Raw genomic sequence first — 26,443 nt, 5'->3', positions numbered from 1 at the left:
ATCGACTGCCAGTCGCTCACGTCCAAAGCCTTACGCGAACGTAAGAAGAAGTTGTTGGTAGGTCGGGTGTCCAAGCCCAGGAAGTCGAAGTCTGCGGGGCTTTCGACGGATGATTCGAGGGGTGACTCTCCGCGTCATCGTCGGAAGTCTCGTGGGTCTCCTTCTAGGAGTCGGTCTCACCACTCCTCAGCCTCTTCGAGGCATTCTCGGAAGCGCCGACACCGGTCGTCTTCCAGGTCCTCTTCGGAGGACTCTGCCCGGCACGTCGCTTACCCCACCAGCCGTGCAACGCCGGAGGAATGGGCTTCCTTCGGGAAGAAAATGCTGGCGATTCTTGAGTCGCAGGGTACTAAGCCGTCCGCGCCCCCGAGTGGGGTCGGTCGTGAGAGGTCGAGAGACACCGCTCGCAAGAGTGGTCGGCACGAGTCACGGGAGAGGTCCCGTTCGGACAAGGAGACTCGTTCTCGACGTACCCGTTCCAGGTCCCGGTCCTCGACGCGTTCGAGACCGTGTGCACCTGTGAGGTCTTCGAGGAAGACATCGACGTCTGAGGCGTCGAGGGCATCGACAGGCTTTCTCGAGGCTCCGGCTCCGAGGAAGTTGTCGAAGCCGTCGACGCTCAGGTCGTCGAGGGACACGCTCGGGGCTCCGGCCTCGAGGGCTGTGTCGACGCCGCCGATGCTGGAGGCGCTGAATCTAACGTCGACGCCGATTTCCTCGACGCCGATGCCGGTTCTCTCGACGCCAGCGCCGATTCGCTCGACGCCATCGACGCCTTTCGTGTCGGAGGTACCCCGTGGCACGGGAGAACCCCCTAGGAAGGCTCTGGTTAAGAGCAAGCACTCCGGGGTGCCTTCTTTTCGCCACCTGGACTATATTTCAGAGGCGGATGAGGATTCTGATGGCCTGGTTCCTAGTCAGGTTCCAGATGAAATTGTCTCGGGCCATAGTCAGTTTGACAATTTGAGACAGTCACTGCATGATGCCAGTGGACTGGACACCTCTCCGGAGGTGGCGTTTTGTAGGCCTGAGCCTGGCTCTCATGCCGATTCCTCGTACCGGCGCCTTATGGCTAGGGTTTCTGAGTACTTGGGATGGTCTGCTCCCCCAGGGGAGTTTGTGCAGGATGATCTGACGGACATCCTTGATGTTGGTCCCCCAACTGATCCGGTACTGCCGTTCCATATGGCTTTACAGAGAAGGGTGGCAGCCGCTTGGACTGCTCCGGAGAGTCTCCCGGCGGTGGGCAGATCCTTGTCGCGAAAATACCGTCCAGCCAGTAGCGACCCCTGCTACTTGACCAGGCACCCCACTCCGGAGAGTTTGGTGGTGCAGGCGGCCACGGCCCCGGCAAAGCAGGCGTCGTACCCTACCATCCCTCCTGATAGGGACGACAAACGTTTTGATGGCTGGGCGAAGAAAGTGTTTTCTTCTGGTGGTATGGCGCTTCAGGCGGCCAACTCCATTTGTGCCTTGTCTCGTTTCACACACACTCTGTGGAACTGTGTTGCGTTAGCGGCTGAACATATTCCCGAAGGGGACGAACGGGATGGTTTCCTTGCTATGGTCCAGGATGGTAAGGATGCCATATGTGAGTCCGTTCAGTCGGGTTTGGACTTAGCTGAATGCGTCAGTAGGTCCATGGCGGCGAGCACCGTGATACGCAGGTTTGCGTGGTTGCGGAAGTCGGGGTTTGCTCCTGATGTGCAGTCTCGGCTCCTCAACATGCCCTTTGACGGTGAACACCTTTTTGGCAGCAAGGCTGACGAGAGCCTTGAGAGGTTGCAGCGAAGTCGTTGGGCGCTGCAGTTCGCCAACCTCCGCCTTTTCGTTAGGGGACAGCAGTGGAGGGGTGGTTCCTTTCGCTATTACTCGTCCTTCAGTAAAGCGAGAGGAGCTGGCAGTCAAAGAGGCCAACGCAGGGGTACCAGAGGTGGACGACAGGGTACCCGTGGTGCCAAGGCCGCTCGGGCAGTTGCCTCTTTGCCCTCAGGTAACGCCGCAGCCGCTCCCATTCAGTCATGAGGCCTTGTCCCATGGTTCGCCGGTTGGGGGAAGGCTGGCGCAGCATCTTGTAGAGTGGCAAGCCATTACTTCAGATGTGTGGGTTCTGGAGATCGTAACCCACGGCTACTGTCGTCCCTTTCGGCACAGGCCTCGCGACAATCCACCGGGGAACCTCTCTTTGCAGAGTCCGGATCCGCTCCTTGCGCAGGAAATTCAAGCCCTGCTGGAGAAAGGCGCCATAGAACTGGTGCCTGTAGCGGAGAGGAACAAGGGATGGTATTCCCCTTATTTTTTGATTTCGAAGAAAGACGGGGGATTGAGACCCATCATGGACTTGCGCGGTTTGAACAAACTCCTCAGGAAGGACAAGTTCAAGATGGTTACTCTCTCTCAAGTCCTCCAGGCCCTTCAGCTTCAGGACTGGTTGGTGTCACTCGACCTCAAGGATGCTTACTTCCATGTGCCGATCCATCCCAAGCACAAGAAGTACCTGAGGTTCGCGTTTGGCGACTCGCACTTTGTTTCGGGTCCTGCCGTTCGGATTGACCTCCGCCCCGAGGGTTTTCACCAAGCTCATGGTGGTGGTGGCAGCGCATCTCAGGCACGGGGGGATTCACGTCTACCCCTACCTGGACAATTGGTTGATCAGGGGGAGCTCTCCCGAGCAAGTCCTGGATCATCTGTCCGTCACCTGCCACTCCCTTCACAGGCTGGGCTTCTCCCTCAATTTAAAGAAGTCCCATTTGACGCCAACACAGCGGCTCCAGTACATCGGAGCAGTGCTCGACACTTCCCTGGGGCAGTGTTTTCCTCCCCAGGTGAGGGCTCTTCACATTCAGCAGATGGTGCACAAGTTTCAGCATGCCCAGACGCTCCCAGCGTTAGAGTTCTTGAGGTTGCTCGGCCTCATGGCATCCTGCATTCTTCTGGTGCCAGAGGCTCGCCTGCGGATGAGATCTTTGCAGTGGGTGCTCAAGACGCAATGGTCGCCCGGGACCTTCTGTGGTGGGCCGTCAAAGGCAACTTGCTGAAGGGGGCTCCATTTTGGCTTCCCTGGCCGGAGGTGACGATCGTGACGGATGCATCCCTCACGGGTTGGGGAGCTCATGCCAACGGGCTGACAGTCAGCGGTCGTTGGTCTCCGTCGGAGTCCAGACTCCATATCAATCTGTTGGAGCTGAGGGCCGTCAGGCTAGCCCTGAAGGCTTTTCTGCCGACTGTGCGAGGAAAGAGTGTCCTGATCCTGACGGACAACACAGTGGCCATGCACTACCTCACAAAAAGGGGGGGCAGGGACACTTCCTCTGAGCAGGGAGGCGATGCAGCTCGAGTTCTGGGCCATCCAGCAGGAAGTTTCGATCTCGGCAGTTCATCTGGCCGGAGACGAAAACGTGACGGCGGACGCTCTGAGCAGGCAGAGCACGATCTCTCACGAGTGGGAGTTGGCTCAGGAGATTCTCCGGGAGATCTTCGCCCTTTGGGGGACCCCTCAAGTGGATCTCTTCGCCTCCAGTGTCAACCGGAAGTGCGAAAAGTTTTGCTCGCAGGAATTTCCTCCAAAAGGAGCCTTAGGAGACGCGTTCGTGGTGGAGTGGTCATTCCCGCTGCTGTACGCGTTTCCTCCAGTCCCCGTCATCCCGCAAGTGCTGCAGAGGTTACGGAAGTTCGGTTCCCAGATGATCCTCATTGCTCCGGCGTGGGCTCGGAGGACGTGGTACCCGGACCTTCTCGACTTGTCCATCTGCCCTCCGCGTCGTCTTCCCTACCGAGACGATCTGTTCTCACGGGAGGGGGGTCAGGTTCTCCATCCAGAGGTCAGATCCCTCAACCTTCATGCTTGGCTTCTGAAAGGTTGAGGTATAGGGATTGGGACCTCCCTGAAGACGTGATGGAGGTGTTGCTTTCGGCCCGAAGGCCAGCAACGAAGTCTCTGTACCGTTGGCGTAAGTTCTGCGACTGGTGCGGAGTTCAGAATGTGGATCCTTTTGCATGTGACATCCCCATGGTTCTGTCCTTTTTACTTTCTTTGGCCCACAGGGGCTTGCAAGTGGGTACCATTAAAGGTTACCTGGCGGCGCTGTCCATCTTTAAGCGTTCGTCTGAAGAGTGTTCTTACTTTAAAATCCCTTTAATTTCACAGTTTCTGAAAGGGCTCACTAATGTGTTCCCTCCGTCACCTTTCCTGGTGCCCGGTTGGGATTTAAACCTTGTTCTTAAGTTTCTTATGGGTGCTCCGTTTGAGCCTTTACATTCTTGCCCTTTGAGGCTGTTAACTCTGAAAACTGTGTTTTTAGTTGCGGTTACTTCCGCTCGCAGAGTGAGTGAGTGAGTTACAGGCACTTTCAGTTAAGCCACCCTTCACTGTATTTCACAAGGACAGGGTTGTCCTTAGAGTTCGTCCTTCTTTTCTTCCAAAGGTAGTGACGGAATTTCATTTGGCCCAGAAGGTTGTTCTTCCGGCATTCTATACTCCTCCGCATCCTGGTAAGGAAGAGGAGAGGCTCCATGGGCTTGATCCTAGGAGAGCTTTAAGCTTTTATGTTTCACGCATGTCCCGGGTCAGAGTGGACGATCAACTCTTTATTGGTTACGCTGGAAAGCGTTTGGGGCAAGCTGTGACGAAACAGACTTTGTCTCGCTGGATTATTTTGGCCATCTCGGAGTGCTACCGCTTGGCGGGTAAGGACCCACCGGCTGGCTTGCGGGCCCATTCTACCAGGGGTATGGCTGCGTCTACTGCCCTGCAGAGGGGTGTTCCTATTCGCAACATCTGTGATGCAGCCACCTGGGCTTCAGTACATACATTTGTACGTCACTATTCCCTCGATTCCATCCGAGCACAGGATCTGGCCTTTGGCAAGGCGGTCCTTTGCTCTGCTATTTGATTGGCTATTCTAAATTTTGATTCTAAATTCTTTCCCTCCTCCTTGCTCTGGTACTGCTTTGGGAGTCTGTCATAGATATGGAATACGTCGGAGGACCCAATCCCCTCGAAGAACAAGTTACTTTCTTACCTGGTAACGTTCTTTCGATGGGATGGTCCGACGACGTATTCCATATCGCTCCCGCCCTGCCTTCCCCGCTGCAGAATTTCTTTTGCGATTGCAGCTTACGTTCCGCAAGGCTTTGTGTCTGACTGGCAGTTGACTAGTGTCACACGTTCTGGGGGAAAAAACTACAACTGAGGCTACGGGCGTCGTGCGTCCTACTTATCACATCGGATGACGTCGGAGGAGGCCCTCGACAACGGCGCATCGACGTCATCGACGCAGGACGCAGACGCCGAAAAAAGTTTCCAAAGCAGCACAGCTGTGGTGATTACATGTCATAGATATGGAATACGTCGTCGGACCATCCCATCGAAAGAACGTTACCAGGTAAGAAAGTAACTTGTTCGTCTGGCGCTTAAATCTTGTGCCATTCAATGGCTTCGTTTAGCCCTAGTTCATCACTTTTAGTTTGGAAAATAAGTCTCTGTTCTTTTTCTAGTAGAAGATGTTTCTTCTTTGTTATGTCGTTTCCTTTTAGTGTAAGTAGTACTGTCCATTTTATGTCATCACTTGAATGGTTTTTATCTATAAAGTGTTTTACCATAGGGGCTAGGATGGTTTTATTGCGTATGCAGCTCCGGTGTTCTATGATGCGTGTTTTAATTTTTCGAACGGTTTCTCCTATATACTTTAAGCCGCATGGGCAGGTTATCATATAGAAAGTTCCCAGAATCACCAGAGAACTGAAACATGTTGAGTTCTATCTAACCATCTAGTGTAACAACTACTAGCTTGACGAAATAACTGCCCCATAATAGGGCTTGAGGATCTTTGCAAGTGTAAAATCTTTTATCTGCATAGATCAACATATTCATTTTAAGCTTCTAGATATTTGATATCAAAATATACAAACTAATGTGTCACGACTAAACAGTTTTTCTCTTTTTAGACATTGTGTGTATGTTTTATTGTACCAAATGAATAGGGTCGTCCCATCATTTCTTAACTCAAAATGTATTTTTTCTACAAATTATTGAATTAAAATATGACTTTATATATACCATTTACAGCTTTGATTTAATGAACACAACTGTAAACTGTTGATATGTGTTAACTACCTCCTGATGTTTTGAAATATTGACCCACCCCCAATAAAAGGTAGAACGACTACTTAGGTAGTTCTATTGGGTTTCCCTAAAGACGTGTATTGAGAAATTTTTAACAGCATGTTACCAAAAAAAAAAGAATCTGCCCAGGTATGGAAATTACTAAACATTTGTGAGGCTGGCTCTCAAGTGAATTTCCAAATTAATGCTGTGACAGAAGTACAATGGATTAACCATTTCACTAAACTATATGCTGACAGCAAAATGTGCAATTACGCTCACAATACGAGTATGGTTGGAAGGTGGCGTTTGAAGTGCTCCGTAGCAATAGTTGAGGACTTTATTAAAAGATCATCCTCCTCAAGGGCATCAGGCCCTGATGGCCTCTCGAATTACATGTTTAAACAAAATGTAAATGAGTGGGCGAATATTCTAAATCCTTTCAACACATGATACAAATTAAAACCATTCCTAAATCATGGCGTTCATCTATAATTGTACCAATATATAAAAAGGGTGACCGTAAGGACCCCAAAAGCTATCAGCCGATAGCATTGTTAGATGCGCCGGGGAAAATCTTTTCAAGGATGGTTTTAAGGGAATTTAATGAATGGACAGTAAAAGCTGGCCTCCGCGATCCTGCCCAAACCGGGTTTGTCGCGGGTTTGGGGACTGCGGTAAACTTGATCACCTTGCATGCCATCAGACATCAAGCTCAAACTAAGAGATTCCCACTTTATTTCGCATTTGTGGACTTACACTCCGCATTTGATTCTGTTTCCAGACCAAAACTTATGGCTAAACTAATTCATGCCGATTGTCCTCCAACTCTGATTGACATTATTTTTTTGCTTCACTCTCAGACAAAGGTATTCATAAGATTAAATATGGAAGGGCTACTCGCAAGCGCTGTTGTTACAAATAGAGGCTTAAAACAAGGATGCATTTTGACATCAGCATTGTTTAACTTTTTTATTAATGATGTGCGATGGATTTTCACCAAGCTCGTAGCTGATGCCCCAAAATTAAATGGTGTGAAAATTAATGCTTTATGGTACGCAGATGATCTTGTTTTAGTATCAAAGACCCCAAGCGGTTTAAATAATTTGTTAAATTCACTTTGTTTATATTTTCGAGACAATTAATTAGTTGTTAATAGTACTAAGACCCAAATTGTTACATATGTCCCAAAGGGCATGCGAAGAAAGAGAATGATTTGGCAAATGGAAAATACTGCTTTACAAATAGTTCCAAATTACATTTATTTAGGCCTCATTTTTGATGGCCGTCCGTCCGACCATTCGCAACTACGTAAAATCGAACAAAAGCTATCCACTGCCATATACCAAACCAGAATAGTTCTTTCCAAGTATGGCAAATTTACATTAAAGCCTGCTATTATTTACTGGAGCCAGAACGTAGTTGCTACATTACTATATGGTCTCGAGACATATTGTACAATTTCAATGACTTTTCTGAATTCATTAGAAACAAAATTTTGGCGTGCTATTTTACACTTACCACAATGTACCTCAGGAGTGCTCATTCGCTACGAACTTGGGTTAATCTCATTAACTGCAATGTATAACGCGTCTATGTGCCTTGTTACGGAAATGTTTGCTGTCTTCAAGCAATAATACCACACTAGCTACAGTTACCAGCTATTTACTTAAAACCTCTGAAAGCTTTCCGAGACAATGGTTAAATAACATCTTTGCTGTTATGCTGCATGCTGATATTTCTCTTGAGACCCTCCTATTTAATCCAGACCGGGCTAAAAAAAAATGTATCTGATGGATTGGATTGATACGAGGGATAGATGTCTCCAATATAAGGATTTTGATGCCTCTGTATTCAGTCCTAAACGCTATAGAGAAATGGCTTCATATTTAAATCTAGCTCCATCAGCTGCCTCAAGATATGCCATATTGCACTTCCGATTTAATATCTGGCCTACCCGTGAGATTAAAGCCAGAAGGAAATTGATACCTTTTGATGATAGATGGTGTCATTTTTGTAAAGATAATAGTGTTGTTGAGACACTGCAACATGTAATTATTGACTGTCCGGCACTTATAAATTTAAGGAGGACTCATTTCGCAAAACATCTTGCGTACTTTGCACAGATGAACCCTGAACATCGTTGGATAGCATTGGCCGCTACTAAATCCATGAGTATTAGTTTAGCCACCATTAATTTTTTGGCAGCTTTGAAAATGGAATGAATGGCATTTTATCGATCTGCACAGATGCGCTTTAAATCAATTTAAATTACCTTTTGAAAGTGTTTGTAGATTGTATTCTTGTGATTTTTTTGTGATGAGTTTTTATGGAGATTTGTTGATGTAAAAATTGAGAATCGAAAATTGTAATTGTAAATGTAAAAATCGCCTTTTTTTCTTTTTATTTTACTCTTGTTAATGGAATGATTGATAAAATTGTAATGATTGAAAAAAGTTGATTAAATTCAACTATATTCAATAATAATAATAATAATAAAAAAAAAAGTTAAGGGAAGTGAATCCCGCACCAAGAGAAAGCAAGGGAAGTGAATCCTGCAATCCATAAAAGTAAAAGCGAATGGAGAAGTGGCAAGAGTGAACCCGGTGGAGGGATGCCTATCAGGAGGAGCAAAGTCTAAAGTCGCAAGAAACAGTGTGTTGAAAAAATGAACACGGCAGAGGGATGTCCACGAGAATTGTTTGAAAAGACATTGGCTGCTGAAAGTTAAAAGGTAAACTGTCTTTGTTCAACGCCATAGTGAACCCGTAAGAGGGATGCTGAGAACCGAGACAAATATTCGATAGGGGCCTGTGCTCGGAAGAGGGGGACCCAGAGGTGACCTATCCTCACCTTGAGTGCAATCCGAAAGGAACTTTTAATAATAGACATTAAGATTTGTTAAAGTAAGAGGTATTGCAAGACAAGGGGAACGGAAGGGTTGTCATTTGGGATCTGAGCCTGGGCGAGGCAGATCCAGGGGTAGAAAGTTACCACCCAAAGTTCACTGAAAAGGGAACTGTCTTGTTAATTAGTTGAAAGTATTCTGAAGGGTCAGTGCCCAGAAGAAGGGGATCCATGGGTGAAGCCGTCACCCAAAGTGTTCCTAGAACAGAACGTTTGTGTGTTTGTTGACATCGTCAGTTCTTCGTTCCTTTCTTCGGCTTTTCCATTGACACAGGTAGTATAGGTCAGTGGCAACACACTTGTCTTAGAAGCAAGACGGCGCCGAGCAACACAGGTTCGAATCCTGGGTCCGTGCTTGGAAACCTCTTCAGCATTAAGCGTGTTATAAAAAAAAATATAATTATTATAATGTCTGAAGGATGTATGTTTAACTCTATACACTCTCAAATACTCTAGTCGGAGTCATCAGATCACCCATCTGATAAGAAAAAAATTGGAGGATCATCCAAACGGACCCTCAACTCCAAAACTTATACCAGATCCACCTTTGATTGCATATAAGAGAGGAAAGAACTTCAGGGATCAACTTGTGAAGCCAGAACGTACCATAGACCAACGACAGTTGAGACTACAAACAAAGAAGCTTGGAACCTTTGCATGCCTACACTGTGGTAACTGTAATAACATTGCTAAAGGAGACTATGTACGACATCCACGGACAGGAGCCAAAATCGAACTGAAACATTATGCAACCTGCGATACTAAATCAGTAATCTATGCATTAAGTTGCCCATGTGGCATATATTATGTGGGACAAACCACACGGAAAATGAAAGAAAGATGTAACAAACATAAAAGCAACATCAGGACGAAGAATGATCGATCACCAGTTGCAAGACATTTTACTGACAAAAGACATTCAGTAGCTCAGTTACGTTACCAAACTCTAGACGTTGTCCAAAGAGCCCCAAGAGGGGGAAAGCATGCAAAAAAAGTTAGACCAACATGAACTATTTTGGATAGACAAATTTGACAGTATGAGCCCCTATGGGATGAATGAAGACTTCCATTTGGGAGCTTTTCTCTAAGCTGAACACTAATCGGAGAACTGTTTCCAAGGAATCATTAGGTTTTAACCAATGAGGCGAATTACTAACAACTGTTGACTCAATATGGACATTACACATCTTGAATCCACTCACTAATATCTGATTAGCACTCAACTTACAAGCACTTTTTGTACCTATGAACTAGAACACCTGGTATAATGAATGAATATACATATGCTAAGAATATATGTTAACCTTGACTACCATAAGAGTGCATTATCACCTGCAATAGGGATTTTCAGAGACTTCCTAGATGTGCAGTAGATCTTACCTATATGCATCTTATTAAAATGTGGTAAACAATGCACTTCTGGTACATGCATTAAGAAAATTACATCAGTCATTTATTGTCACATAAATCAATAACGAATACAGTGGCAGAAGAAAAATATGGAAAGATATATGTATGAAGACAAGTATAACTATCATTTCGATAACTACCAAAATCATACATTTTGGATATAGCAAAATGGTATCACTAAATCAGTAGAGATTGTGAGCAGACGTGCCCCAAGGTCGCATTAATCAACACATCTTGTTTTCCTAAATTTCCTGAGAGGTCTTGTAGATTTCAAGAATACTTTATTCCCAACCAGGGCACTATTACCAATCTATAGAATAAACACATCTATTTGTTTTAAAAAGGTGAGTTAGTATCCCCAAGATAACCAACATTGGTGATCTCTAAAAACTGTGTGGCATCTAATACTGACAGCATTCTCTGCAACAGCTCATGTTTGCCGACATTGGCATTTCCAAATTAGATGACTAGACCAATTGAGGACGTGATGATGTCTTAGGCATTTCAATGACGCCACCACGTTTAGGGGCATACTCATAGTAAGACATACTCTAAAACGAATTCAGAGTTAACACGATTTTCTTGTTCGGAAACTTGCATCCAGATTACATCTAGTTAACCTGACATATAATATCCGTAATTTCTAATGAAACATCATATTCGCGCGGGACGTGATGACGTTGCATGTTTACATGTGACGTCATCACGCTCACGCGCGTATACGTCACTATGATCTTCTCTCCCTGCATCCCGCAAACGCACACCCGCGGTTTACACAGGATCCGTAGCAGTGAGGATTTGCTTCTTTTAAGACCAGGTAAGAGATGTACTGGCCGCATTATTATCTAATATAATACATGTAACTAATAGAAGCATAGTCTTAGTCCTATCACATCACTCTTTTTAGGTTACTCCCAAGGCACCTTCTAGATGACATCACTGACTCTCTTCTACCACAGTGAAAATTGCAGGTAAGGCTCAGACAAACACGCTCTTAGCCCTTTCCTCTAATTCTCTAAGCAGACAATATGCCTGTCCTTTATACCTTATATCTGGCAGCAACTAGGAATATACAGCACTTAAGAAGGAGATCTGGCGCATTAAGATGTAAACATCCATTACAGTAAAGATGTACTTTTAGCCGTGAAGACTCAAAAACAAGGTGACAGTTTACGGCTGGGCATGGCTACGAGAGCCATGTGAGGAGTCGAACTCTGGGAGAGCTCCCGAGATCCGGCAAGCAATCCTGTTTAAAAGTACATAAAGGCATGCTTTGAGGTCCTGAAAAGCCGTGTGCCTGTCCATGAAGGTGGTGCACGGGTACCCTGCGAGTTTGGAGCCGTGGCTGTGGAAGGAGACGGCCCGGCGAACATTGTTGTGTCCACATATCCTGGGCCTGGCATCCCCTAAAATGGCGGCCATGTGAGGCTAACGGGAGCGCCGGCTGGCGGGGGGGGTGATGGTGGAGGCTGAGAGGGAGAGGTCTGGATGCTGGCAGCGGAGCACAATGGCTGCTGCTGCACTCGAAGAAGAACGCCTGCATGTGGCCCGGAGGCAGGTCTGGGAAGGGCCGCCGTGCGGACCCCCGAGCTGTTACGATCCAGAGGCTAGCCTGGCGAGACACGGCTGCCCCTGAAGCCTGGGCAGGTGTGAGATTGGCTGCGCTCGGCGGAGGGTGCCTAGCAGAGGACCCAGTTTACACCGGAGGTCCCAAGGGGCAGTGAAAGCGGCCCACAGTAAACAAAGATGGGCCGCGGACGACTAGAGGCCCTGCACACCGGAATCTTGGAGCGCCCTGGAGAGCGCGGACACCGGGTCGGCCCGCACACTTCCTTGAGTGCGGGACCCTAGGGCCCTGCAGCCTGGTGCTCGAGCCAGGGAAAGGTCTACACCGCAGGCGCTGTTTAGCCTAAGCGCGGTGGGCTGGGGACCCCAAAATGGCGGCTCCGGGATGCCAACAAAGGCGCTAGCCACTGAGACATAACTGGTGGTGGCACTGTGAGGGAGAGAGACGGATGGGATATCAGCGCATCGGGGCTCCAGCAACACCCGTGGAAGCGCTGGTGCGCAGCGAACTGGGACCAAAAGTGGGAAGCTAGCCTCCCGATCCTCGCTCCGGGGTGACTCCGAAGCGGAAAGCAGTGAAGCATGGCTGCCCCTGGTACAGAGGTGGGTGGGGTACCAGCCGTGTCAAGCAGAGTGGACCCGGTCGCGGCCCAGGCGCGCATAGGCGGCCTTTAAGAATCGCACACATCCCGACCCGCCTGTGCGTGAATTTGGGTTCGTCTCGAGAAGAGAGGTGATCGAAGCGGGCAGAAACACCCCTCTGCAGGTGGGCACCGCTACGGGCTCGGCAGACAGCCACGCCCGTGGCGGAGTGATTAAGCTGGGGTGCGGGAGCGCTGAGAGGTGCGCAGGACCCACGCAGCCCGGGCGGGCACTGGCCCTATTCAAATAAAACACACAGCTGCAGTAAGAGGGGCCTGGCGCCGAGCCCTGGGCTGTGCCAGTGTATACGGACATAGGCGGGCGCCTGAGACAGTAGGTGGCTGGCACGTTGCCCCCCCCCCCTTTTTTTTTTTTTGGTATCTGGACTAGAAACAGCAGTCACAGGAGTTAAAGGGTGGGAGACACCCCCTGGCCTGGGCCGAAGACAGACAAAAGGGCACAGGAAAGCCTGCCTGGTGGGCCACAAACACCCCCTCCGGGTGGGAAGGTTCGGCGAGCCACCGGGCCGCGCGGAGGACACACGCTGGGCCAACATATACGCCTGGAGGGCTCTACAAGCGATGGGGAGTGTGCCGGAGGAACCAGACCGATTGGAGCTGAGGCCCAGTGCTAGAACAGTTTGAATAAACCTGCATAGCTACGTGGGAGGACACAGCCCACAATGGGAATACAAGAGGCAGCTCGGAGACACCCCTATCACAGCCGAGCGGGGCTTGGACACTACTGGCAGCATAATCTTGGTAGAGCAGGGAACCACAAGTTGTAGGGCTAACCCACACGGCCCGGACACATCACGATGACTAGCATCAGAACAAAGGTTAAGCAACCCACGCTTGATGAATATGCCAGGACACCGCCGGGCATAGAGGGAGCCAGGAGCAAAGAGAACCCCACCCCCATCAGGGAGCCTGGACACTCTGAGTAAAGACCAGGAGATCCTCACCGCAGTTGCTGGCCTGAAGGTGGCCTGGGAAACCAAACTGGGACTGGCCATGGACGAGCTGAAAGCGGCACTCGAGCTCAAAGTTGGGGCAGTACAAGAGGAGGTGAATCCTCTCCGGAAAGATGTCAGGTCATTGTCAGAACGCACAAGTGACCTAGAAAAAGAGGTTTCTCTGAATACAGTGGACTGCGCAGCCCATAAATCTGAACTTCATGCTTTAGTACAACGAGTGGGCAACCTGGAAAGCAGGGCAGAGGAGGCGGAGGGACGCGCCCGAAGGAACAACATACGGATCGTTGGACTGCCGGAGGGAGCCGAGGGGCCTAACCCCACAGAGTTCATTGAATCAATGCTACTGCAGGAGATAACCGGGGGAGTGTTGACTCAGGGGTTTGCTGTGGAAAGAGCGCATAGAGCCCTGATGAGGAAGCCGCCGCCGGGAACTCCTCTTCGGCCGGTGATAGCCAAGATCCTGAACTACCGGGACCGGGAAAAGATTCTTGAACACTTTTGGAAGGGCGGAACAATACAAAGGGGGGTCGGCAAACATAACTGCATACCCAGATTACACCCTGCAGGTGCAGCGCTGACGCATGAACTTTGGAGCCGTGAAAAGAAGGTTGCACGAAACAGGTCACAAGTATATGCTACTCTACCCGGGAAAACTGAAGGTGTTCCACAAAAGCAGAACTCTGGGTTGGTTAGATGCGCAGAGTTGCCCTCAAGAATCGGGGATCCAGACGGGAGAAGGTAAAGATAAGTAACATGGAACTATGGCACCTAGGGTGCCACAACCTAAGACAATGGGACTTGATTATAGTATGGGACATAGCTTGGTGGAAGACACAACTAGGTCCACACAAGTATACAAGATCCGGTAGCACTAGAAACTCCGATATTGTGCGGGAGCCTTACAGAGCCAGCCCTCATATCCCCACAACGGGTAGTTTAGTTTGGTCGCCGGTAGTCCGGTGACACCCTGCCGGTTCCTGACCTTGGTATTCCGAGGCAGGACCAAAAGCGGGGGAGCTGGAGATCCAGGGATGGAGCTGGGCACCTGTTGAGGTTGGGTAGGGTGGAGGGAGGGAAGGTGGGTGTGCAGTGAGGTAGAGTTGGGAAGGGGAAGTTGGGGAGTTTTTGTTAGAAATGGGAGGGGAACGAGCCAAATTTTGTGTCATATCAGGCGGGAGGGGAGGCGGGATACCCTACACATGGCGTCGGGTATCCTAAGAGTGGTAACTAGGAACGTAAGGGGCCTCAACAGCTACCTGAAGTGTAATAAAGTAATGATGTATCTAAGAAGGATGAGGATTGATATAGCAATGTTACAGGAGACCCACCTCACAAGGGAGGAGGTGGTCAGGAGGAAGTGGAGGGGGTGCACAACGGGAGGCTTACGCTAGGGGAGTCATCCCATGGGTGGCACCGCATGTACAGTTTCAGTTGATTTAGTCTACAACAGACCCAGAAGGTAGAATGGTAATGGTGCGGGGGATGTTGGAGAACAGGGAAGTGAGCATTATAAACCTATACGCCCCCAATCCAAACACAGCGGCGTACTTTACGACCCTGTATGGTAAGATCAGCCCCTTAGTGGGCGGCGTGGTCCTATGGGGAGGGGACTTTAACTGTACATTAAATCCTAAATTGGTCAGATCAGATGGCAGACCAGACAAACCTACTCCGGCCGCTAGGGCGTTACAGGGCCTGCTGGAAGGTTTTGGACTTGAAGATGTTTGGAGGCAGCTACACCCAGCCGATAGGCACTACTCACATTACGCGGCCCCACATAACCTTCACATGAGGTTGGATTATATCTTTACCGCTGCCGAGTTGGTGGGTGAAGTGACGGGTGCAGAGTATAAGGCCAGAGTGCTCTCTGATCACTCCCCCTTGGTACTGGAGGGGTGACACCAGCCGCCAAGAGCGCGACTCCCGACGTGGAAGCTCAGAGCAGAGGCCTTGCAGGACTCGGGATTCCGGGAGGACCCGAGGGAGGCGATTGCTGAGTACTTTGATACCAACACCGGAAGTGTCCAATCGACGGGAACCTTATGGGAGGCATTCAAAGTTGTAGTGCGGGGCATAGCCATATCTAAATCTAGAGGGCTCCGGGGGGGTATTGAACGGGAGTTGCAAGAAATGGAGAGGGAGCTGGAAGACATAATGCATAAGGAGGGCATCTCGCAGGAGGAGGGGATAAGAATGAAGCTGCTACAACAAGCTAGCAGCGATCACTGGGACAGATTATGTAAACTGAGCTATAAGAAATATATCGAAAGACAGCATGCGGGAGGTGACAAGCCGGGCAGATTGCTGGCCTGGCTATATAAAAATGAGACAACACAGCCAGTGATCAGGGAAATTAGAGGGGACGGGGACCAGAGCAGAGATACCCAGGAGGGAGTAAATGAAGAGATCCTTAGGTATTACAAATATCTTTATGAGGATGCTGGAGACGAAATGGACCAAGAGATTCAGGAAACACTAGAGGACATAGGCTTGCCCAATTTAGATGATCAGGAGCGGGCAGACCTGGACACCCCAATTACGCCAGAAGAATTCGACACAGTGATCCAGCACCTGCCCACATGCAAAGCCCCGGGGTCGGATGGGCTCCCCAGCGAATTTTATAAAGCATATAAACAAAAGTTGCTTACCCCGCTGCTAGACATGCTTAACGAAGCGTTTAAGCACGGCAGTCTGCCTGAGTCCCTACGGGAGGCAGTGATTATTCCACTCTTAAAACCAGGCAAGCCAAGCACAGACTGTGGGTCATACAGGCCCTTATCTATGCTCAATCAAGATCGCAAAATCCTCACAGCAGTACTGGCAAACAGGCTTAAGCGAGTTGTCGGTAAACTAATACACCCCGACCAAACAGGTTATGTCCCTGGCAAGAACTTAACTGATAATCATAGGAGACTACATCATATTATCAACCAAACAGAGAAGGGACCCTGACGAACAACAACAGCCTCAGACAACAATATGGTAAAATAGGGATCCACACGGAGGGAGGTTTGCATCTCATATCATTGTATGCCGATGACATGCTCTTGTACCTGCGCTTCCCAGAATAAAACCTACAATATGTCCTAGAGGTGATGGAACGATAGGCCACCCTTTCGGGTGTAGCCGTAAATCCTCAAAAATCTAGTATGTTCCCCTTGGGGAGGTACAGATGCGCCCCGCCGGGTAGTTTACCGGTCTTGCCAATATCCTGGCAAACCGAGACGTTCCGATACTTGGGTATTGATATATACCACACGACGGGAGAGGAACACAAACACAATATGGAAAAGGCAGTTGAAGGTTTTAGGAACAGTATGGGATTTTGGTCTAGACTGCCCCTGGCCATGATGGGTAGAGCGGCTCTGATTAAGATTGTGGTCCTGCCTAGATTGTTACACTTTTTTGTAAACATCCCGTATGTGATCCCCAAACGTTTTTTGTTAAACTTCACATCCTGTGCAGGGAGTTCATATGGCACAATTCCAGGAACAGGGTGGCTCTCTGGAAATTGCAAAACTCCTGCGACAGTGGGGGGGGTATAAACCTGCCGAACTTTGAGTTATACTACTTGGCGGGACAGCTGCAATACGTGGCCAAGTGGTTGTCTGTAAAGGAAATGGCGGAGACCAGGCTGCTGTGTAGGGACCCTGCTCCCTTACTCCGGGAGATAGTGTTGTTACCTAAACTAAAGGTACTGGGAATGACGAGTCTGTTGGTGCTCGACTGGGAGGTGTGGCGCAGAGCATGGCAGATCGTAGGAAACTTAGCGCTGTTCTCCTTGCAGGTACCGCTAGTGTTGCTGTGCGGAGAGGACTCTCAAATGATGAAAGGTGTCCGTAGACATTGGGAACCAGTGGGCCTGGCTACCCTTGGTGATATATGGCAGGATGGGGTGGCAGTGGACTTTCAGAGGCTAATGGAGGACACCGGGGTGCACAAAGGCCAACACATCACCTACTCCAGAATTATCAAACGGGTGCAACAAAGGTGGCCTGAGGCGGTGCTGGTGGAAGAACCCGATGCAACCATAGAGGCAATGTATGATATCTCGGAGGGTGGGCATGAGATCTCTCGCCTATATGAGCTGCTGGGGACTAGGGTAGGAAAGGAGCTGCTGCAACTAAGGCGAGATTGGGGGGAGGAGGTGGGAGAACCAATGTCGGAGGGGCAATGGGATAGGACCCAAAGATATCACAAGAAGGTGTCCCGAAACGTGAGACTCCAGCAGATACAGTTGTATGTCACTCACAGAGCATATATGACCCCAGGTAGAATCGCCAGGTTTGTAGGCCCATGTGTTCAGAAATGCACTCGGTGCGGGGAGGAGTACGCTGGGATGCTATATTTTGGGCCTGTCCAGAGGTGGGAAGATTTTGGACAGAGGTAAAGATACGCCTGGCGGAAAAAGGGATTACGCTGGAGGTGGAGTCAGCTTGGGCATGCATGCTGGGGGGGTTTTACCAGACCATGCAACCTGAAGCACATTAGTAAGCTGAAGAACCTGGCCTACATCCTGGTTAAACGGAGAATTGCAAAGGGCTGGAAAGCAGCCCAACGGCCTAGAATTGAATTGTGGTGGGCTGACTTCATGAAGTGGGCGGAAGCAGAAACGGCAGCCTGGTATGAAGCAGTCAGTAGGGGTGGGGAGGAGGAGGTGGGACCCCTAATACCATGGAGACAATTGGTGGCCTCAATGGTGGGCCCCCCCCCCCTGGCAGACCATAATGACGATGACGCAGGTAGAATAATGGAAGTAGACACGCCTGAAGAGAAGCAGGTTGATGACATGGAAGAAGGGGCTCGAGTTAAAGGGGTGCGAGGGGGGAGGACCGTAATGTATAATGTAACGTTGCAAACCGTAAAACGGAGGTCCTCACTGTTTGTATTGTTTGGAGTGTTGTTTATAAAATAAAAAAATAAAAAATAAAAAAATAAAAAATAAAAAAAAACAAGGTGACAGTTTACACTTACTAGACTTATATATGAGGAATTGTAATGATAATACAGTAAACTCGAACTATATTTTTAGCAACAACATATCTCTTACAGAGAAAACATGGTAACCCTAGAATTTAATGGACCTTGGAAAGAAGTCCTGCCTGATAACACCAGGAACTGGTGATAACCTTGGAGTAATTACACTCAGGAGGTAGGCGACCTTTTAGTTTTCAAAAATTAAAGATTATTAAAACATGGCAATAGCATAGTAGTGACCCTTTTTAACTACAACCACAGCTATAGCTGAACATATCTATATCATCATTTCAGGTGATTCTTGGTGTGACTAATAGAACCTGAGACTCGATTCCCATTACCATGAAAATTGTATTTAAAAAGAGGACGTTGGGGCACTAATGCGAGGTAGGGCATTGCACAACCGGTGGTCAAAGTAATGTCAAAACATTGATTTCCCAATAAGATTTTTTTTGAAAAACCTTCATTTATTTGTTATTTCTTATAGATGCCTTTGAAGAATTTAAGAATATTTACAACTGATGTAAATCATAAACCTATCTACTCCTGAAGAAGGGAAAGTATTTCCCGAAACGCGTTGAGTGGTCATACTAATATCCAACATAACATTATACAGCGAATGTCATCTGCATACTACAATATAAAGGGAATAGTGTACAAATATGGACTATTATAAATGACCTTTTAATTGAGTTACAGTGATTGTAGCATGTATGAATAAAATAGTGAATACTTTTGAAAGTTGTTGACCATACATTACCTGAAGAAACTTAAGAAATGTGTTATTATTATTTCTATTCATTGACCAAAAGTTATTTCTCTTAATACACAGTAAGTAATTCCAAAATTGTCTAACCAAAAAAACGGTGAAACGCATTCTGTCTTGTAGAAATTTTTGTGCAGGGGACGCGAGGGTTCCATAGCCCGTGGATACACTTCTTTTTTGCTCTTTTGAACATCACAACCTAGTGTCAGGGTTGTGTCTTTCTCCTCCGCACCTCCATACTTTACTTATTTTTCCCAAAAATGTAGATATACATACTTAGCTGTGCATTTGTGTTCATTTTCTTTTTCCCATGTGTCAAGGGCTAGAAGATCACTTTATTGGCTGCCTGTCCACCGGACATCACATAAAATTCTCTCCCTCACTCACAAATGTCTTGCTGGTAAAGTACCTGAGTACTTACCCAAATGACTAAGCAAAGCTTCTGCCATAAGAACTTTTCGTTCCAATGGCGATAATAAATGTTTTCCCCAGCAATTTAAATTGAAAAATGTTGGCGGCACAGGCTGTGATGCTTGTGCGCCACGTTTGTGGAATTCTCTTTGCTCCAATGTACGTGCCATCGCATCCCTACCTAGCTTTAAGAAGTCTATAAAAAAAATACTTATTCAACTCCAAAGATTAGTGTTCCCCTGTCACATGTGATTTCCTGACTCTGGATCCTGGCTCTTTTCCTCTGGACAGTCTTGTTTTCTATGTGTGCACTGAGGCCCATGCGCTTGCTGCGTGTTAAATAACCGTTACTCCTAGTATTTTTGAATTATGTGGCAGAGACATGCAAAGTGGACAAAGTCAGCTTGCGCGGAAGTACAGTGGGATGTCCCACTAACCTTGGAATTTGTGCACATAGTCTCTTTGGTATATGATCATAATGACACAAGTATTTGCAGTGAACCAATAAATACTTATAAGGATATTGATTTAATCTTTTAATCTGGCTACAAGAAACCAATTCGTTTCTGAAATTGAGTGACCCAGGGTGCTTTCTTATCTATTTCTAGCCTTATCTGAGATATTTTCCATGGCACCCATAGACTATTGTAAATCCATGTTTGGGTGGCATTGAATTGATGATGTATATTGCTATTTGAGATATGGTGCGCTCTGCAGGAAGTATAGCCACACATGTCTTCAATGTATGTTGAAATCTAAAGTATAACAGGTCTGACAGTACCCTCACAACTGACAACATGTAAATGAATGTTGTTCTACAGGCAGGTCACCCAATTCCATAATGCCCAATTCCTGAAATTAATATGCACCAATTTATCACCAGACCAGCTGTGTTGTATGAAGGAACATCAGTGACTACACGAATCGCACATTAGTTAACTTGGTGACTGATCTACACACTTTCCATATGGCATGCGCCATTCCCCCCATCTGCTGGTTTCTCCTTGATTTTGTTGTAACATTTTGATAAACGTTTATAAAAAAGAATCTGTGGAATGAATCATGACGGATAAAATTTTCCTTCGATGTAAGCATTTGAGAAACAAGAAATAAACCATTCAATCACAACTCCTAATTGGGTGGTATTAAAAAAAATAGCAGTTATTCTAAATGCTTCATTTTTACATCATTGAAATACTCCTAATAAGGCCCATAGTATGTCTTTGCTGTTAAGCCATTTTCTGCACTATTTAAAACCTTCTCAGAATTTTTAAATGAATTAATTTCTTGGTTTTGACATAGTAGTGGCTGGAACTAAACCTATTTTTCTGTGTTGTAGCCAATCCATCATGAGATGTAATTGTTACCCCGTTCACTCATTTAATATATATATATATATATATATATATGTAGAAAAAAAGGACTGGGAACCAATCCGGATTACATCGGCACTCCGGCTGTGGTCGAAGCGAAAGGCTGGATGTCTTCAATAAATCCACACACAGACTTGTATTCCGTGCAGTCAAAGTGTCCTTTATTGTTTAAGATACATGGACAAAGGAGGTAGCAACGGTCTTAGGTGCAAGAAGGAACGACGCGTTTCACCCTACTCGGGCTTCGTCAGGTAAGTGACATAGAGAGAGGACTATGGTATTATATAGACAAGTATATGAGTCCTTTTTCAATGTTTTGCACTAAGATAAGGTAACAAGTGGTAGGCAAAAATGCAGCCATGTTAGAACCTGCATAACAACACAGTTCAGTGCATTTAAAAGAAACACGCCATTTTCATAGACAGTGTAGCGGTTTGAAACATGTTTGTTTAATCAAACCAAATGTCCCAAGTGGGTAAGGGATGGACAGAAAGCCTGAGATTGCTGATATTGAATCACTGATATTAAATCATGTGGTTTCATCTTGGTATTTGCCAATGTCAATAAAATTAGGTAAGACAATCGTACACCGTTTTCTATTGTGCTGGGTATGTTGAATTCGGCCCAAGTGGGCTGACACATTGTCTCAACATGGATTGAAGTGTGCTCTCAAAAAATTGTATTCCAACATATATGTTGCAGATATCAAAATTGAGATATGCAGGTGTTGTATAGGTAATAAAGTGCTGCATGCTTTGTAAACATTGAAAAACGGTTGTTTGATAAAGTGCTGAGTGCTATCAATAAAGTGCATAGTATAAAGTGCATATTGCAAAATCGCAAGTGATAGGGAATTAAATCTAGAGGCGGTACTTAACCCTTGCGGGTGCCTCTAATATGTATTCTATCCCACTCTGATCTCTGTATATCATAAGTTTCAAAAAATGTTGATATTAATGGGCAGTGTGTTACCCTCGCGGGCACCCAGATGCTGTGACATGAGGCTGTGTATAACCCTTGCGGGTGCCTCACATATTGGTCGAATCACTATGCATAACTATACATTAGAAGAGACATACAATCCATGATATATATTATGAATGTTCATAATGAAACATATAGGAGGTCTAATATGTACACATGGGCAGTGTGTTACCCTTGCGGGCGCCTATATGTTGTGACTATACCAACCTGTATATTTAGCAAGGTAGTAAAAAGTAATTAATGCAAATGCGAGAATAAATATTACCTTCTAAAATTGTTGTACGAACATATTATGAAAAAAGTTTTGAAACATTTTTTTTAAAAAAGAGTTAAGTTGCTTGATGTTATATGTTAAAATTACTCCTTATAATTAAAGTGCAAACGATTTAAGGTGCATAGTGCTGGATGTCACATTCATGTGTTGGTGTTTTATGCTAGAAAGTTTTTATAGTGGATATGGGGCATGAGGCATAATATTTTTAACATTAGAATTATTGCCTTCTCCCATACTTCAAATCCATCGATTACATTTAAAACAATTCTGCGATTAATGCACATTGTTTTGAGGGAACTTGCAATACATTTGACAACTAAATGATAAATGCACTTTACATATTGATAAAAACAGCACTAGATAGAGCTAAAGATAAAACTTCCTCTCCCTTAACTAAGTTGCTAATTTAAAATGATTGGTGATATAAAACAACACACAATCAAAGTGAAAAACTGCTTGCATGAAAAACCGTGTAGGGATGCATAGGCGTCCAAATTGAACTCAATTTTCTAAGAACCTTTTTTCATTGTACATATCCACCAAATAGACAAGATATACAAAAAATGCAAATAATATATATCGAATTTTCAGAAATGCAGAAACATTGGAAAAATTGGAAAAATTAGAAAAATTGGAAAAATTCGGAAGGGCTTAGGTCTATGAGTGATCGAGATTTGAAGTCTTTAAATGTTTAGGATCCCAAAAATGCATATAATTCCTCGTCACGATTGTGACCTCCTGGATACTTGGTGTTAAAATCTACTATATATCTGGATTCCATTTGTCTGAGTGTTCGTAGTCTGTCCCCTCCTCTTGGGTGGCTTGTGGCTGAGTCAATAATGAAATACTTGAAAGAACTGGTGTCATTTTGATGTACTTCTTTAAAATGTTTAGCAAGTGGGTAAGACATATCATGATTTTTGATTGCACGTAGATGTTGCAATATTCTTAGCCTGGCTTCTAGTTTGGTGCTACCTACATACCATAAATTGCAGGAACAAATAATCACATAGATGGCAAATTGTGTAAAACATCTCAGATCTTGTATGATTTTAACTTCTTTTTTGGTCCGAGGATGTAGGAATATTTTCATATTTATTCCATGACGACATGCTTTACATTTAGCACAAGTAAAAAAACCCGATATTTCGGTGGGTAGCCAGGTGTTAGTACTTTGTTTGGGCGATCGGAACATACTCGGTGATAGTTTGCTTTGTATCGAAAGTGGTTTTCTGTAGGTCATGGTGGCATGTGTTGGCAAGTATGGAGTAATGTCCTGGTCTCTTTTCAAGAGATGCCAGTGTTTCTTTAAAATTTGTTTGATTTCTTTTGCTCCAGAATTGAAAGTGGTAATGAATCTGAGTGCGCAATCTCAAACTGCTCCCATTTAGTTTGTCTGATGTTAAGCCTAGATCCCTATAAAAGGTAATTCTATTCAGCCTTGCGCCAAATGCTCTACATTGCTACCAACTAGATGAATGATCTTAAGCTAAATTTTAAACTATTGGTAGTGACTGCTCTTTCGAGACTGTCACGCTCACCTGGTCTCCACGGGGGCGTGCTTGTGTTCGAAGGATGATGTCTGCACTGGTGTCACTCTGCTTAACTGAGGGTGCTAGCTCATGTCTCCCATTCGTTCTTGCCTCAGGAGATGTTCGTCTGCAAGTCGAAACAAGATAGTAGCCAATTGAATGGAGCTGGTTTTGGTTTTCCCCTCCTTCCGATTTTCACTTCTCTTCCTCAGGCTCACCTTGGTTTTTTAATGGGCAAGCTCTCTGTCCTGCACACTCTGGCAGGGGCGCGGTTTCACAGTCTTTCCAGGATCTAGTTACTTCACTGATCCGATGGATTGCTGAAGTGGAAGGCCGGAGTAAGCAGGTAAGTCTCTATTCCAATAACTCCTTGAAATAGCTGCCTTAAGTCTTTCTGCTCGAGATATCTAATGTTCGTTCTTGTCTTTCAGGTGCGGCTTTAAGCGGCTTTCGGATGATGGATGACTCTCCTGACAATCATGAGCAGGATTCCAGCTGGTAAGTATAGCACTGTGCGGGGCGTGCTAATTGTTCGCTGTATTTGGCTTTCCTTGCTGTGTGCGACTAACCTGCTTTGTCTTTTCCTGTTCGGCAGGTGCGGCGCAGTTCCAGGAAGAAGATGGAAGAGCCGCTTGACAGGTTGAGTTGCGGCGCGATGCTGGAATGATGCAAAACTGCTCGATGGACTTCCTAGAGGTGGCCGGATTCAGGTGAGTAGCTACCCGAGAGGGTACCTTCAGTTCTGCTCTTCTACAGATGAGGCAGTCCGTGGGTAAGCAGAAGGTGAGATCAGGATGTTCTGCAGTTAAGGCCTTCAATGCGTTTCTAACTCCTGTTCTTCTCTTTTCTCAGGTGCCAATGGAAAGAAGACTGGACGGGTGTGGAAGAAGGGAAGCAAGAGCTGAGCTGACACGGTGACCGTTACGCTGCAGGAGTGCAGAATAACGCAAAGCGTGTTCAGTTTGCAGGGTGCGGTTTAAATAGTCTTGCAAGTAGTCCCAGGAAAATAGTCCCCCTTAACAGTATCCTGCCTCCAGGTAAAGTAGTCCCAAGCCACACCCTGTACTGAATGGCTCAGCCTCTCAGAGGCAAGTATAAGGCCCATGTATTTAGCACCTACCATGAGCCTGGCGCCGTGAGCCTAGCTGGGGCCTGGGAAGTCCCCAAGGAAACCAAAGTCTGGGATGGGCTCACCAGTTTTAGGGTTTTGGGAGCATGCACCATGACAGAGACTTTCAGGATATTCCCCAATTCACTGGTCCCAGTGTTGTCTGATCTCCTCTACTGTAGCCTTTCATAGTTGGAATGTGCTTTATTTACCATTACCTTGGGTAGCATTCCCCGTTCTTGCATTCATACCTCTGTATTTGCTTTCAGGATAGTTTGCACCAGCTTAAAATCAGTGAGGTAATTCAGTGAATTAATGGACCTACTGAATAGGGTTGTTTGTAATCATCATCCTAATAATATAGATGAAATACATCACATTTAATTTAATTGTAGCACCTGTTAGGAAGATGAGACAATTCAGTTGCTGAGTGTCATGAATGTAAAGTATGTATGCTATTGTTTTGATATTTTGTTGTTGAAGTTTTAAATATCCAAGGCTTTATCAAAGCTTAGGTTGAAAATGGTACTCCACCACCTTCAGCTTAAACTTTCATTTTCAGGTGTAAATCCATCAAGAAGGGCTTCATCATGGTGTGCTGAGGTGCTAATCCTAGGGAATGTTTTTCTTCTACTCATAAATAATGTATATGTAAGAATTGGGGGCATCCTTTTTGCAATACATCCAGGATCAACATGTTCTGGATTCAATGAGTGAAAACAAACATCCAAATCTTCATTGCAATTCAGTATCGCCCACATTATTAACCGGTGCGTTTACACTTCAAGCTGTTCTACAAGCTAATGAAAATTGCAAAAGAAAGTACTGGTGTTATAAATCTGGCTGCAGTTATCTCTTAACGTAACTGTATTTCATAGTACTGAATGGCGATCCCCAGTAAGGGGTATTATCATTGTAGTGGTGCCTTATTATTTACCATGATTCCTAATGCTGACTTTGAAGAATGATGGATATCCAGTAAATTGATTGTGTCTAAGAAGAACTAATAGGAAGGTGTACATCCGAGAGTGGGAAAATATACATTCAGGAACTTTTCATAGAGCTTTGTTTATATAAACACATGAGCATTCACAATACAGTTCATGTTCTTACCGTATGGCGGACCTTTGGTTCCCCACTCCCTCTCAAACATGAAAAACATTTGACATGTAATTGTATGCTTTGCTTTTGCATTGAGTTACATGATATTCAATTTTGTTTTCAAAAGGATAACTTTGTGCAAATGCCAGGTAAGCGGTAACCATGGTCCTCAATTACAACAGTTTGTATTTCCACTGTTCTTTAGTCCCCATAAACCCACTTCAGAATTTTCAGTTTTTTTATGTCAACCATGTGCAAACCCAAGAAGAGATGAGAGGATTTAGTCGATGGCAGTCATGACGTTTTCACCTAG

At 46.1% G+C, this 26,443-nt stretch overlaps 1 protein-coding gene across 5 annotated transcripts in view; it reads left to right on the top strand.

Annotated features, from left to right (window-relative positions):
• Positions 1-26,443, top strand: part of PRDM11 (PR/SET domain 11) — an 804,858-nt gene that overhangs the window by 151,132 nt on the left and 627,283 nt on the right. The window lies entirely within an intron of this gene.

This window comes from Ambystoma mexicanum, chromosome 11, assembly GCF_040938575.1.
Source record: "Ambystoma mexicanum isolate Mex_15411 chromosome 11, UKY_AmexF1_1, whole genome shotgun sequence".
Classification (NCBI taxonomy): Eukaryota; Metazoa; Chordata; class Amphibia; order Caudata; family Ambystomatidae; genus Ambystoma; species Ambystoma mexicanum.
Note: the sequence above shows the minus strand (reverse complement) of the source record. Positions and strands in the feature narration are given on the sequence as shown.